We start from the raw sequence: 12,852 nt of genomic DNA on the forward strand, positions 1-12,852 counted from the left end.
TTGCTGCATTTTATTACCACTAACCTTTTGTATAAATTATGGAAATTTTCTTCATAAACATATACATATGTCATCAATTTCATTGCAGCAATTTTGTATTTAGATTTCTATCGACTATCAAAGTTTGTTTAGCATTTATTGTTTTTTTTTTATGTTAGACTTTAATTCTCATTAATGACTTTTCGACGACGGTAAGATAGGGATAAGAGTATAACTTATAACGCAAGATTTTCTCTAACAATTTTTTTAGAAGAAATCTCTTATACATCCTAGAGTTTATTTGATTATGGCCGCAGTAACAATGCAGGCAACAGTTTAATGTTCATGATAAATGATTAATATCTCGAACAGTGTTTAGTTTTGCTACTGAAAAGTTGAACAAGAACAAAGATCAAGGATTAGATAACAACTCGTGTGATAAGATCAATTTTAGATTTATACCTTTCTCCTAGTAAGGAGAAAAACGTTGCGAAAAATGCGATGAACGTTAATTAAGCTTTACACTGATTTCCCATCGCAATCAAAGTACTGACTTAGTGTTTAATTGTACCCGTATACGAACTCTAAATCGAATCGTTGAACCTCTTAGACCTCTTGTGGTCCGTAGATTCTATTATGTAAAGGCGAATTCACCAGGAAAAAGTTTACTCACTCCTGAGATAAATAAACACGTTTAAATGCCAAAAGTCCGCGGAAGTAAACAACTATAACACGCAATCACTTCTATTCAATTACATTCATAGGAAAAGAAAATATACAATTAAAAATAATATACATACATAGAATACACAGAATTACATTTGCAACTAAACAGTTGCAATTTTAAGTCAAAGATGAATTTTTTAGAAGACATTTGAACTTTCAATCTCCCTTTCAATCCAAGAGGACGAAATTTTAATAAAATAGTTAAATTTTCAACGGTATAGTTGACCTTTGTATCAAATAATTAAATTCTCAACTAAACTGATGAATCTCCAACAAAAAATCAATTTGTAACAAAGATGTTCAACTTCCAACCAAGTGCATGACCTTCCAGTAAAAAAGATTAATTTTTAAAGAAAAATATAATGGTTTATATTTCAAACAAACAAAAATATTTAAATTTTTTATTAAAAATAGCCGAATTTGACCACAAAACATTAATTTAGGCATACGAATAAAGTTTCAACAAAATAGTTGAATTTTCAAGCCAAAAGTATTAATTTTTTGTATAGTTGAATTTTCAAACAAACAAATTGATTTTAGACTCAACAATTGCATTTACAACAAAATAGTTGTATTTTCAAGCCAAAATGCGAATTTTTTTAGAAAATAGATGAATATTCAATCCAAAAGAGCACCGATTGTATCCCAGGAGACCATTTTCACGGAATATTTGAACTTTTCACCAAATAATTAAATTTTTGACTGAAATGATGAATCATTCAACAACAAAAATGAATTAAAAAAAAAGAAGTTCAACTTTCAACCCAGTACTTGACTTTTCTCAAAAAAATATGAATTTGGAAAGACAAATATAACAGTTTATATTTGAAAGAAACCAAAATATTTTAATTTTAAATAAAAAATGGTCGAATTTAACCAAAAAGATTAATTCAGACAGACGAATTTTCAACAAAATTAAACAAATAGGTTCATCTTAATGAAGTAGTCGAATCTTTCAGCCAAAAAAATGATTTTTTTTAGAAAATAGTTAAATTTTTGACCCAACATTTTTTTACCACAAGAAGAGGAATTTTTAATACAAAAAAGATTAATTGTCAAGCTAAAAAACGAATTTTCAACAAGGCAGTTGACATTTTGAAGACAAATTATGACTTGTTAACAATATGATAGTTAAAAATAGTTATTATTAGCAGTTAACAAAATAATCATTAACAGTTGAAGTTTCCAGCACAAGAGACGAATTTTCAATAAAATAGTTGAATTTTCAATCTATAAAGATGAGTTTTCCACCAAATGGCCCAATTTTTTAACAGAAAATAACCGTCTTCAATCAAGAATAGTTGCATTTGCGACCAAATAGTAGAATTTTAAAAACCTGAAAGATGAATTTTTCAGAAACAATTACATTTTCTAATAAAATTATGAATTTTCCACCAAAAAAATGAAGTTCTAATGAAAAATTTTTTTTTAACGGAAAACATAATATTTAACTTTTGAAACAAATTTAATTTTAAATAAAAAATAGCAGAATTTAACCAAAAAGATGAATTCTCAACGAAAAATGTAATAATTTCGATTTAACCAAAAAAGTAATTACGTTCTCAAACAACTAATTGAATTTGCGATTGAAAAAATTTTATTATCGACTAGAAAGTTGAAATTACAAGCAAATAGTTGAACTTCCAATCAAAAGGGAGGAATTTCAAACAAAAATATTTCAATTTGTAATCATAAATAGTAGAATTTAACAAAAAAGACGAATTTTCAACTCTGATTGTAATACTATAGTTGATATTTTAACCAGAAAACATTATAATTTCAAATAATAAATAGTTGCATTTAACTAAAAAAGATGAATTTTCAACAAAGTGGTTGCATTTTCAAACAAAAAAGATTAAATTTCTACCATAAGAGATTCATTTTTAATGAAAGAGTTGAGTTTTTAAGCTTCAGAATCGCATGCTTTTGAAAACAGTTGACCTTTAAACCCGGAAACATGAATTTTCAACCAAGAATGATCATTTTTCTACCCAACAGCTGAATTTTCAACAAACAAAGAATTTCATTTAAGACCCTACATTTGCATTTAAAATCAAATATAGTTGAACTTCCAAACAAAAGAGATTGATTTTTAACCAAATAGTAAAATTTTCAACCTACAAGGATGAATTTTCAACCAAAACGTCGAAATTTTAAACAAACCCGATTTTACTTTAATTAAGAACAGTTACAGTTGCAACCAAATAGTTGAACTTTTAAGTCTAAAGGATAGATTTTTCAGAAGAAAGTTGAGTTTTTAATCCAAAAGGAAGAATTTTCAATCCAACTGGACGAATTTAAAACAAAATAGTTGAACTTTTCACGGGATAATTACATTTTCAACTAAAATGGTGGATCATTTAAGAAACCTTAAATGAATATTCAACGAAGAAACTTAACTTTCAATCGAGTAGTTGGCTTTTTACAAAAAATATGTTAACCTTTATGGAAAAATATGATACTTAATATTTAAAAAAAAATGATTTTAATTTTTTATTAAAATAGTAGAATTTAACCCAAAAAATGATCGATTTCAGTCAAAAATGGAATAGTTAAATTCACTGTTAAAAAAACTATTCAAAAAATAGTTGATTGGCCTGACATAGGACGTCTCAGGAACTTCCCAAGGACGTTCGTGGGATTTTCATAGTTTTGTGCTCACTGGGCAGTGTTTAGTTTATGCGTTGCATAACCAGGTATAACTGGGCATTACGAAAATGTCGAAGGAAAACAAGAGGAAGCGTTTATCTTGCGAAGAGATATATAAGCATTTAGACGATGTCAAATAAGATGCCTCATAACAGTTAGATTTTAACGACTTTTAAAATAATGAGTTGAATTGTTATCTTTTTCAATTATGATACCATTCATTTTACAATGCGTAGTTCGAAGATCTTTTAATTAAAAATTTTCCCATTTTAGATTTTTATTTTTAAGCTGACATTTTTAATTTAAAGAATTTCAAAATGCATACTTCAAGAATTAAACAAATAAAAATTAAATGCGTTTAAAGTGGAAAATGTTAGATAAAAACATTTATATCTTACCATTTATTATTTATTACAATATTAAGAAGTTCTAAAAAAACTTTAAAAATAATTTTTAAATTTGTAATGATTCTTTTCTTTCATCTTGAACTATAATAGGGAAATTTGAAGGTATTACATTAAAAATAAAAAATATATAATACATAATAAGATATCTACGATTTGTAATTTTTCACTGCTTTGAATTTATTCTGGAGACATTCAATTCAAAATTGCTTACTTTAAATCTTTTTAGTGAAAAATTGTGCAGCTGTCAAGTCTTTCAATTCGATGTTCTACGATTTTGAAGAATTGAAAAACTGAATTTTGCAATTTTTGAATATTTGATAGTGAAACTGTCCAATATTTTTAATCTTTAAATTTGAAACTATTGTTTTTTTTTAACTTTTACTCGGGTAAACCCGGTTATAAGTACATCATAGCCAAGAACTAAGTCAAGTGACTGATGGGATTCGAATGTTATAAGTTAATTCAACTAATTTAATACGATACTCGAAACCTCCTGCGATGATGTTGTAGGTATAAAATAACGAGCGGTCACGAGCGTTGGAGGTGACAATAGTCATCTCTGCATGCTTTCTTAGAGCTACCATCTGCCACTCCACGTGTGTTTAGTCGCTCACCTCCTGATGGTCAAGAAAGTTTCTGACAATGCGGCAGGTGTTCAACAAACCCGCCTTCTGAGCCGTTGCTAATAGTCTACTGACTCCTGAATATTCAAGATGTTCATTGCATCTTGCGTGCACATTGCATGTAGCTGAAATTACAATGGGATGAATAGATGCATGATTGACATTCCTCCATGCGGTCTTCACTTCATGCCTTAACTGGCTATACTTGTGGATCTTGGTTGTATAGGTTGACTGCAAATTTCGGTTAAGCGGACAAGCAATGTCGATTATATATACTCTTCCACCTTTTTTTCTCGCATCACGATGTCAGATCGATTGGCCCGGATGTAATGATCCGTTTGGATAGTAACATATCAATATAAGATGTAATCTTCACTTTCTAAAACGGGCATTGGGATGTATCTATAGAAAGGTATCCATTCTTTTAAGAGTCCTAAGTTTAGGGCAAGTTTTTGATGTATAATGCCTGCTACATCATTATGTCTTTGCGTTTGTTCTCTCTGAGCCATTACGTGACAGCCATCAATAATGTCTTCGATGGATTCGTTGGTGTCTCCACATAATCGGCACCGGTCCACCATGTCTTGATTTAAGACGTGTTTGCGATAAATTCTGATGCTGACAACCTTGTCTTGTATCGCAATGACGAATCCTTTTCTCTCTGGATACAGAACACCCTTTCTTAACCAAATATTGAATGCCTCATTATCCACTTCATTTTCATCTAACTTTTTGGGGTGCTCGCCATGGATCGCTTTCTGCCCCCATAGTATTTCTGATTCCTCTGCTTTCTGCCCTAATATTCAAGGCCCCATCTGAAGACAAATTTAGAGGCGTATATTCAAGATCAGCTTTGCAGATGCTACTGTACAAGGCAACATTTCATTTGCTGATAAAATAGGCTCGCAACTGTATAACTTGTGACTGAAACAGTTTTTTGACATATACAACGTCCCTACACCCTATTGGACCATTTTATAAGCCCGAAGGAGTACGTGTGGACAGGGATGGCATATGAGTTGATTGCCCTGATTTTATTTGCCGATTTGGAAAAACTCTTGATAATCAATCTGAGTCTCGTAGTGAAGGCAGTCGTTAGGCTTGTCTTAACTATCGTATGCTTAATACCCCTAGATTCAAGAATACCAAGATATTTATATGCTACGCTTGCCGCCATTGCCTCGAGTCATTTTCGAACTCGTTCTCTAACTCTGCGGTCCCTAATTCCCCTCGGATTAAATGCAATGTTCTACATTTATCTAGTCCAAACTACATGTGGATATAATTGGAAAACTGCTTTGTGACATCGATCACTTGCTGCACTTTCCGGACTGAACTAGCGTACAGCTTCAGGTTATTCATGTAAAGAAGATGGTTCACTTGATGACCATCCTCATTATTATGAATTCTGAACTCATGACATATGCTGTTTAGTGTTTTGCTCAATGGATTTAACGCTAAACAGAACCATAGGGCGCTGAAGGAGTCTCCTTGAAATATACCCGTCGTAAAGCGTATTGATCTAGTTATCCTTGGTGGTCCATGATCAAAATACTTCATTCTTGTACCCCAAGACCTCATCGCACGACTTAGAAAGTCAATAATGCGTGATCAGATTTTGTGCATTTTTAAGACTTCAAGCAAATAGTCATGCGGCACGGAAAGAAACGCTTGCTTGTAGTCAATGTACACCGTATGTAAGTTCCTTTGATGCATACGAGCTTAAGCCATGGCAACAGCGTCTTTAGTGACTAGATCCTTACACCCTTGCGAGTTTTTACAATATCCTTTTTGTTATTTTTTAAGAATGCCATTCTCGTCGCAGAAGTTGTGCACCCTGTCGGGACCTGGAGCTTTCCAATTATTTCCCCTTTTCAACACCGCTGAAACATCTAAAGGTGTGATGTTTGTCATTTGCATTTTAGGGCTATTACTTGCCCTTGCTTCCTCCAGTTTGAACCACTCAGTGTCCAAATTGCATCTGTTCATTTTTCCCCAAACATCCGATCAGTAGTTAGTCATATCTTGCAATTGAGGGACTTCGCTGTCTTGCTGGTTATTTTGTTGTCTTCGTGCATTGCTTTTCTCGTACCGACGCAGTCTGGCAGTAAAAACATCAAGTCTCTGTCGTTGGGTGTCTACAAAATGATCTAATATTGCTGGTGTTAATGTCTCGATGTGCCGAGGGTGAATGATTTTAATAACATGGTTGTTTAATCTCCATTGCTCGGTCTTCTGTAACTTATAGATTAATCCTGATGTCCTTCACCTTAGCGGTAAGATCTCTTAGTGCGACTTTCTGTATATTAACATACTCAGCAAATTTCTTTCTTAGATTGTATCCTTTTTCCATTTTCGTTTCAAACTTTGCACTTTCGTAATAGAGACGCACCAATTCCTCTTTCATTGTGGTATCCCAATTGATGCTCTCTCATGGTATTTCTGTCCAGGTGGTTAGCTGCAAAAAGCTAACGCTAGCCAAAGCATCATCAGCAGGCACAGTTGATGTTTCACTGCTTACCGTTTGTCGCAGATGTTCTTGCTGGCCAGCTGTTTGGTTAGTGAGATCTGCCTGACCATCTCGCAGCTCACCATCGCCACCATCCCGCATGCTGTGGCCCCCAGCTGTGGCTCCAGGGGCGCCACGACGATCCTCGGGAAGCGGCAAGCGTTTCAAAATCTTTAATATACTCTCCATTTTTCATTTATGGGTTTTGTTATGCTACTTAGTCCCTCTCCTTTTCGTTATCAGCCTATTTGGCATGGGAAACCCTGTCAGTAGCAATGCTACCGCCAATATAACCGTCAACGTCATGAGAGGAAAGCTCAAGCCCTACCGCGACATCAACGTGGAACACCACGTTATTAACACCATAATTATTATTATTATATTTGATATTATTATATATTATTATAATATTATTATATATTATTATAACTCTGCGATACCGCATAATTTTAATTTGAAAATATTAAATTATTATAACTATCAATTAATTAAAAATGATTGTACGATATTAGAAGTACAAATTTTTAATATAGATCTCAAATATTTCAGTGTGGCCTCTAAAAAAATGTGTAGTGATTTCCGTTTTCCGGTTATCAAATCTTTTTCCAAGTAATTAATAACCTTTAATTGATACTAAAAGACTCATAAATTGTTGATAAAAAATAGTATCCGTTCAGAACCTACTTAATGCTTATACTTTTACGAATAAATAATAATAATTTTGATGTTCTAATCTAAAGGTATTTGAAGAAAGTAATCTAAGCTTCCTTTAAGTAAAAAAAAGAACTCTTAATTTAAAAAACTGAAATTTTAATGTTAACCTCCATTATTTATCCAAAATGTGTTCCTTATGAACTATTATTATTAAATTTAAATGCCGATTCCCTAGAAGGACTTGAAGATTAGACATTATTTGAAGAAAAAAAACTAACAAAATTCTACAATTATAGGGTAGTAGCCTACAATACTGTCAAATTTGAAAATATTTATCATTTTAAATTGAAATAATAGAAATTTTAAATATAACAGATATTATTATTAAGAATCATATCCTGTAGTATATCAATTGGCATTCTAAGTTTAATTTATTCTAAAAACTTTTGAAGTTGGATGATCTTTAACCCAAATCTTTCAAAATTAATAAATTTAAACCGGAAGCTTTAAAATAAAACAATTTTAAATTTTGTTGAAAATTAAAGTATTCCTAAATCGATATCCTGAAACGAAGTCTTAAAAAACAATTTCGTTTTTAAATTTTATATCATCCTTTTAAAATTCAAACATTTTAATATAAAGTGGAAAATTATTAACTTCAAAATCAAGGATGAATGATTCCATGCAAGGAGAATGACTTCATGTTTAAGGCAATTTAGTATTATAAATAGTAATAAGCTTATCACTAACCATACAAAAAAGTGCAAGGATTCTTTGGCAATGGGAAATAATTTCCTGGAGATGAATAAAAATTATATGCTATCCTGTTTACAAGTGGCTGTTGTTCACTGTTCACTGTTAAACCATTTTTAATGAGTTGCGTTTATAAATTAAGAATTAGAAAGTTAATGCGTATACGGAGAAAGATTTGTAGTTGAAACATAAAAATACTGAGAAGTCAAATCAATAAAATTTGAGATTAAATAAAGTAATTTTTGTTTTTGAAACAGCCTCCTGTAACTGTAGTTCTGTGCCCCCCCCCCCCCCCCCCCCCCCCCCCCCCATTGCCAAAAATAACTAAGTTAATTGTTAGCCAAACAGTGGCTTCAACAACTAAATACTTGAACTTCAAAGAAAAAAGTTAAATTTACAACCAAGAAAGATACGTTTTCAATACAGAAATATGACTTTTCTATCATAAAAGATGAATTATCAATCCGAAAGGACGAAGTTAATGTGCAGAATTCCTGAAAATAGAACCAAGAATCCAACGAGCAAAGTTGGACAACCACCATAAAATTGATCTATTGCAATTTAAAAAAAGATAATTTTCCTAAAAAAACAAAAAAAATTCTTTTTTTGGACAAAAATAAAAAAGTGGAAAGAAAAATGAGAAAGAAACCAAACAAACTGCAACAAACTGTGATTTGAAAATAATAAAAATAAAAAAGACGAAAGAAATAAAAAAGAGAAGGAATGAGATTTGATTGGTCGCCTTCTCATTTTTCTTTCCTCTTTTTTATGTATGTACCAAAAAATAATTTTGTTCGTATCTTTTTTAGGAAAATTGTTATCCTTTTCAAATTACAATAGGTACATTTTGTAATGGTTGTCCAAATTTGGTCGTTGGATTCTTGGTTTTATTTTCACGATTTCTGAAAATTGACATGTTTATTGGACGTCAAATAGGAGTTTGAATTTGGTTTTAATCTCATTTAAATTTCTTAAATTTTAAGGAAGAAATTTTTTAAAAAAATTGAATTTTCTACCAAAAAACATGAGGTTATTAAAGTAGTTACATTTTCAAGCTACAAGTGTGCATTTTTAAACGTATGATCGAAATTTTAAAAAAATCAACGAAAAACAGTTAAGTCTTCAAGCCAAAAAGACAAAATTTTTAGAAGACTGTAAAATCTTTAACAAAGAAGTTCATTTTTAACTCGGGAAGACGACTTTTCTACCATAAATGATGATTTTTCTACCAAAAGACGAATTTTCAACAAAATAGTTGAATTCTCAACCAAATAGATAAAGTTTCAATAAGAAACATTAATTCTAAATCGAATAGTTGATTTTCCAACTAAAGTCACATTTTTTTAAACAAAAATTGATTTTTCAAAATAATTACTACAAAAAACTATTTAATATAATAGTTGAATTTTCATCAAAAGAGATGAATCTTTAACCAAAAAATGCATTTTTAACAAAGTACTTTAACTTTGAAGCATGCAGTTGAATTTTTGACGTAAAAAAACATAACTTTCTAACAAAATAGTTCCATTTCCATATCATCATATGGAAAGAAGCATCTTTTATCTTGGTTATTTAAACAAAATGACCGTCTGTGGCTGATTTAAAAAAAAAAAACATTGATTGGCAGCGGCTCTTCACTTGGGTCGCTCTATCTTTGCACAATTTATGGACAAAAAGAATTCCTAGATTAATGAGTGAAAGCTAATAAATAACTTGTTATTTTAATAACAAAATGTATACACAACTATCCATATCAGCTATTTATGATGGAATAAATAAGCACTTGGAAACGAAACCTTAGTATCATATTTGGTCATCCGATAGAAATGTTTTATTTTTTACACTATCTTAATTTACAAATACGCTATTTGGCTATTTTTGGTTGTAAAACTTTGGTTCTTTCGACTAAATCGACGGGAAATAACTACCTCATACATTTTAAAGACTTCTTAATAATAATCAAATTTTTTTATTGTTAACAGTTATTTGAACCAATTTTCATTGTTATGTATTTATAATTAAAAAGCTGCATCTTTACGAAGTGAAAAGCCAATTATTTAGAAATGATTTATTGCTATGAATAGATAATGTTTTATCCTTGTTTAAACCAACTTAATAAATGTATTATTTAGGGTTTTTCAACATTTAAACTATCTTTTTTTAAATAATTAACTGCTAAAAGCAAATGAATTTTTTTAACCCTTCAATAACGATCCAGTATTTTTATTGATATCAAGAATGTTATAAGCAATTCATGCTAGTCTAATACATTTGTAAAGTAAAAATTGTGTTTTTCATGTGGAATATTTTTACTGCAGCAGTTCATGAGAATTGATTCTTTGTTAAGGTAACTGTATTTCGTGTTGAAATCGTATATTTTATAATGTATATGACTGCGTTATTAAATTAATAATAATAATAATAATAACAATAGTGGATCGTTATTGAATTGTCTAAAATAAGTTTTCAAATTTGTTCTTAATAGTTGATTACATTAAAAGTATAAAGTTTCGATGCTGAAAAATATCCATATACTGCATTTATTAATTAAATTCTACTTTAACAATCATAAAATGTTGTTGATTCAGAGAAAGAAGTAATAGGGAAATAGGAGGGCGGTAAATTGTGTAAAAGAAGCAGAATTTTATTTATAAATATATAAAATTATAACAATTTGTTTGAACAATTGATAATTTGTTAATAATATGATAAATCAAAATTTAGACATTTGTATTGCTTTTGCTGTTGTGTAAGTAGTTCCATCTCGACTTTAATTTCAAAGTTAATGTAAAAGTGTACAAACTTAAATAATATTTCAATTTTTATTTGAGACAGCTTCACACCTTATAAGTGGATATTCCGCTTACTTAAATTTAGGAACATTTTGTTTCTACAGTGAAAATTTTTTGAGCAAGCAGCTGTCTTCTTAGTGACAACGCAGGGCCACCACGACGCTTGGTGCAGTGGCCAGATCACATTTAAGTAAGCTATAGTACCAAACGTGCGAGCAGGTCCTTTTCCGTGTGTTGGAAACGCAGCAGCCCACAAAAGAGAATGAAATGGCCCCACGAGTATAAACTATATGTATAACTCCGCGCGAAACTCGGCGTGAGGATTCCGTGCTCCCACCTAAAGGGAGCATTACCGTATCAATACTGTTGGGACTACAGCTGTTCCAATTCGGGAACACAGCGTTCCCAATATGAGAAAGGATATGTACCAAGTTGCAGGCGAGCAGCGCACGACGCATTTGGCGTTCCAGCTTCACCGCGTGGGCGAGCAGCTCGCCCAAAAAATTTTCAGTGTATGGATTGAGAAACGATTGGTTTCAAACTTTAGACAATCACGATAAATACATTTTGAAAACCAGCTTAATAGTGCCTAAAAATCCAATCGGTTTTCATTATTCAAAAAAAAAGTTTCTGTCAGTCAAATTTTTTTCCTTGTTCAAATTAAAATGTTCACATTGTACAGTTACTAATTCAATGCGTTCGAATAAAAAAAAGTCTTTTTTTTCACATAGCTTTTAGTACAGATTCCAATGTAACTCAATACTTACAATTATATGCTACTCTTCTATGCTTAGGATATGCCGCGATCTATTTGTTTCAATAATTGTTGTGCAGCCCTCGACATTTCGAAAATGTAATCCTTTTTCCTTGAATTAATTTCACTTTTCAATTTCAACGAAACGAGCTGTATATAATTCCTCAGACAAGATAAAATCAGTGGCAATACTCTGATTTTTGTTTCGAGTAAAATTCTCAAATCACATAACTGCTGCCGTTCGGGGTCATAGTTGACCTGCCCAGACTCTAGATCTAATCTGGACTTTCTCCCGTTCGTGTTTTGCGTTAAGCGTTTAGTGGTTTAGTCGTAGCCAGTTGTAGCCAGTAGTGGACCGAACATTGGTTGCTTGGTACATAGTTGGTGGATCTGATTCCAACTTGTAAGAGCGAGAAAGACGTCGAAACTGAAGAGATGGAAGTGAGATAGGGCAAGGTATATATTCTATATACGTAGAGGCCCTATGGCGAATACGAGTTGTCGGATCGAAGGCGATAAGGAAAGTTGAAAACCCATTGTTATGCAGCGATTTGCTGGGTAAATTATCCAAATGCATTAGAATTCAAATGCACGTTCCGCACCGTCTGGCAACGCGAACCCGCCTTCTTGCCCGAAAGACAAATTCACTAGTCGCGATTACGTGTATCGTATACTTATGACAAATGGCTCTACTGCTGTACTGCCATCCTGATGAAGAAACTGTACAACTACATATTTTTCAAAAATGCGTTTTCTGTATCGTTGGATTCTTGAAAGTACATTTTCTAAGCCAACATAAACATTAAAAAACCAAATTATACAACAAAATTGCACAAGGAGGTTTGAAAAGAATTATGTTCTTTAAAAAACTTGTTTTTAAACAAATACTCTTGAAAATCAATTTGTGAAAAATACTTCACAAAAAGAGTTACAATAAGAAAAATATGTTTTCAAATAAGTCGAGTATTGAGCACCGGAAAATTTTTGCCGTATTTAAAGTTTCTAG

The sequence above is a fragment of the Belonocnema kinseyi genome, chromosome 7 (assembly GCF_010883055.1).
Source record: "Belonocnema kinseyi isolate 2016_QV_RU_SX_M_011 chromosome 7, B_treatae_v1, whole genome shotgun sequence".
NCBI classification, from domain to species: domain Eukaryota; kingdom Metazoa; phylum Arthropoda; class Insecta; order Hymenoptera; family Cynipidae; genus Belonocnema; species Belonocnema kinseyi.